Source organism: Dasypus novemcinctus, chromosome 12 (assembly GCF_030445035.2).
Source record: "Dasypus novemcinctus isolate mDasNov1 chromosome 12, mDasNov1.1.hap2, whole genome shotgun sequence".
NCBI classification, from domain to species: Eukaryota; Metazoa; Chordata; class Mammalia; order Cingulata; family Dasypodidae; genus Dasypus; species Dasypus novemcinctus.
Window position 1 is genome coordinate 49,772,096 of NC_080684.1, and position 4,017 is coordinate 49,776,112.

A 4,017-nucleotide genomic window follows, 5' to 3' on the forward strand; every position below is an offset into this window, starting at 1 on the left:
CAGTGAGATGACTCAACAAGATCATGCAACAAGAGACACGAAGAGGAAAGACAATGAGAGACACAACAAAGCAGGAGCTAAGATGGCTCAAGCAACTGAGTGCCTCTCTTCCATGGGGGAGGTTCCAGGTTCAGTTCCCAGTGCCTCCTAAAGAGAAAACGAGTAGACACAGAGAGCACATAATGAGTGGACGCAGAGAGCAGACAGTGGGTGCAAAGCAATGAGGGGGTGGGAATAAATAAATAAAAAAAACTTTTAAAAATGTAAACCTAATTATATGATATAATACATAATATAAGTGACTAAAGAATTGGAAAGTGTCCCTTTCAGGATGGGAAGACACAGTAAATAAATGAAAATAAAAACAAAGCAAGGGTCAAGATATTAATATAAGGTAAAGTTGAATTCAAGTATTGGACATGTATAGTAATAATAAGTGTATGCAATCCTCAATGAAAAATCATGCCAAACATTTATGTACCAAATAGCATGACATCAATATTCTTAAAGCAAAAAATTTTTTAATATAAGGAGAAATAGACAGAAAGACAGTAGTTGTAAATGAGTTTAACTGACCTTGAACAGCCCTTGACAGCTCAAATGAAACAAAAATGAAGATACAGAGGATTCAATTAGATCACTGCAAAGGTAGATCCTGACACCAAAGAATACACCTTTCTTTTGAACACCTTTAATCATTTACAAAATTTAATCATTCATTATTAGACCACATAGAAAACCTTAGCAAATTAGCAAAAGTAGGATAATGTAAATCATATCCTTTGATAATTCAGGAAAACTAGAAATTAATAACAAATAGTGAAAAATCTTTGCCACAAGAAAATTTCAGAATATCTTTCTTAACTATAAATAAATTCCTTAAAGTTTTCATGTACCCATCATTGAGTATCTATCACAGGGATATTCATAGCCTTACACATAAAAATTACTACAGAAGAAAGGAAAATGGAAATGTAAAAAGGAACCAAAATAATTCTAAGTAAAATATAAGAAAAGACAGCAAATACTTAAGATAAAAATCCAAAATTAATGAATCAGAAGACAAAAATGGAGCTAATAAATACATTAAAAGCAGGTTATTTGAAAAATGAACAAACATTAAAATAGATAAACCATTCACTATTTAAAGAAGAGCAGTGGGATAAAAGAAAATTTAGAAATAACCACAGTCACAGAATTAAATTATAAGATAATTTCATAAACTTTGTGCAAATAAATTCAATGACAAAGAATTGGAGGATTTCAAAGAAAGTATAAAGTTCAAAATTTGGTCCTAGAAGAAACATATAATGTTAACAAACCAATTACAGTGATGAAGTATTGATAAACTACCACAGTGTACTCTGAAAGTAATGTGGCTATGCGCCTCTGACAGACCTGGAGCAGTTAATGTCTGCTGCTAAGATTTCCACTACAGATGCAAGAAAAAGAAGGTCCTCGCATGTTTTGCCTGTCTTTTGTAACAGTCAAGATTGAATGGGGGAGTACAGGAAATTCTAAAAACATGGGGTAGGAGAAATAATCTTTGCAACTTAGAAATAAACTTGTAAACAGGGAAAAAAAGTAATGAGGCTTAAACAGTTTATGGATAAACTCTATAATATTTTTAAGGAACTGGTGACTTCAATAATATTTAAACTGTTTAGAGCTTAGAAAGAGAAGCAAAGCTTCCAAATTATCTCTATAAATCAGCAAAAGAATGAAACCCAGCCTTCTAAATTGGCACACACAAAAAGTGAAACTAGAGGCAATGTCACTTATTTTGCAAAATAAAAAAGAAAATGCTTTGTAAAATAGAGTTTTACAGTATATGAAAAGATATTTTGCAAAAAAAAATCTACATTAAATAAATGAATATTGAAACGTTCAGTAGCATATTAAAAAAGTAATATACCAACCTAATTACAAATTCTGGACAGATGAAGCATCAACAGACACATAGCATTATAAAATTGTCAAAGTGTATAAAATGGTACAATGCAAAATGTAAACCATAAAGTAGATTATAGACCTTTTTAGTAACAATGCTTAAATATTGGTTCATCAATTGTGACAAATGTATCACACTAATGTACAATGTTAATAATAGGGGAAAATGTGTGTGGGGGAGGGGATTTTATGGGACTTCCTTATACTTTCTATGTAATTCTTCTATAAGTATAAAATTTCTCTAAAAATAGTTTATTATTTAAAAAGGAGTAATATTCCACAAAAAGAGTGGTTATCATTATTGTGATAATAGCCATAAAGTTCTAAACATCTTTGGTTCTAGGAAAGAATGGCCTCACTTCACAACCCCCAAGCACCGGTGATTTGTGAGTACATATTGATGGTGGGATCAAACTGTGATCTCTGCCGGTGGCAGAGGAAGTTGCCCCATCATTATTGACTCTGTCCATAACCTAATATTGGATGGGAGGCCTTGTTGTAGAATGGGTAAGAGCATCGCTCAGGAATCAGAGACCACCTGGGTTCAAAATCCAACTCCAGCACCAGTATCTGTGTGACCTCAGGCATGTTATAGAACATTTCTATAATGCATTTACAAAATTGAGATGACAACAATATTACCAACCTCATAAGATTATTTACTTTATTAGATGCAGAATTAAAAAGATAATACCTGGGTTATTTTTTGTTGTTGTTGGCTTTGTTTGGGGGGAGGTGTTGGGCTGCAGAAGAGTTGCAGCTGTGGTAGGGGAGGATCACTGGCCTGGGGTGTCAGTGGTGGGAGAAGGTGTGTTGGGGGTGCACCTGGGGCATGCCTCTATGGAGTGTGAGTGTGTACATGTGGTCATGCGATGTTATCTTGGTCAGCGAGACCCACAGACTAACTGATGGCATGTTGAATTACCATCCTGGCAAGTCCCGCTAATTCTCCCATAGAGTGGCGAGACTCTCTGGAATACATGGGCAGTATCTAGCACAGGAGGGCAGACCAATGAGCCAGGCCCTGGATATTGAGGCTTCTTCTTACGAACCTTATTCTCATGAAATAGAAACTTGGCCTAGTAATGTCTATTGGCTAAGAGTTACCTCCTGAGGGCACCCTTGTTGCTCAAACGTTGCTTCTCTCTAAGCCAAACTCAGCTTATATGCTTATATTCACTGCCTTTCCACCCCCCTACCCCCCAACTTGGGAGGTGACTCCTGAGGATGAGGCTCCCTGGCACCGAGAGGTTAATACCAAGCACCAAATACCAAGCATTTAGAGAAAGACCTAGACCAAAGGGGGGAAATATTAAAAGCAAATGAGTTTTTATGGCTCAGAAATTGCAAAGTGATTCGGAAAGTAACACTTATGCACATCTCAGGACGATCTCACCGTCTGCCACAGTAAACAGTGGCTCAACTAGGGATACTCCTGGGGGCTCTAGAGACATCTAGACGCTATAGGCAGGGCAGACAAGCCCAAGAAATCAGCACCGTATCAGTGCGCCTTACCTTGGAATATAAGATAACCCACCTCCCCCAGTGTATCAGAGTTGGACTCATTTATAATTTCTCTACACATGGTTCTTCTGCCCCATTTATGTGAACCTATAGTTAGCATGGTATCCATTAAATGTATGCCCCAGAGACTTAAAAATCTCCCAGCTGTTCATATGCCTGGTGAGCCCTGAATCTCACCAGAGTTGCAGCCAACACCTATTCTCCAGGTCATCAGACTCACCCAGGACAAGTAACAAAAGGGTGAAAATGGACAACACCCATCCCAAAAAACAGAGAGTATCTACAACTGCAAGCAAGACAGTTTCATCCATCTGCCCCATGGGATCTAAGCCCTCTCTCAATCAGAAGCAGAGTGGGCATCACCATCCCAAACCCTCAAGACAGAGGAATGAACAAACATAAGGGGGAAATGCAACCACGGACTAAAGTAGACTTATTATTATTCTAGCAATGAAAGAACTTGTATCATTGATATGAAGACAGTGGTCACCAGAGGTTCTGAGAGGAGAAAGAGGGAAGAATAGGTATAACATGGGGCATTTT

The 4,017-nt window shown here is 37.2% G+C and overlaps 1 non-coding gene across 1 annotated transcript; it reads left to right on the top strand.

Annotated features, from left to right (window-relative positions):
• Positions 1 to 1,381: 1,381 nt before the first annotated feature.
• On the top strand, positions 1,382 to 1,513 carry LOC111760757 (small nucleolar RNA SNORA31). Its single transcript, XR_002794360.1, has one exon. It is a non-coding gene; the product is annotated as a small nucleolar RNA SNORA31 (small nucleolar RNA).
• The last annotated feature ends 2,504 nt before the right edge of the window (positions 1,514 to 4,017 follow it).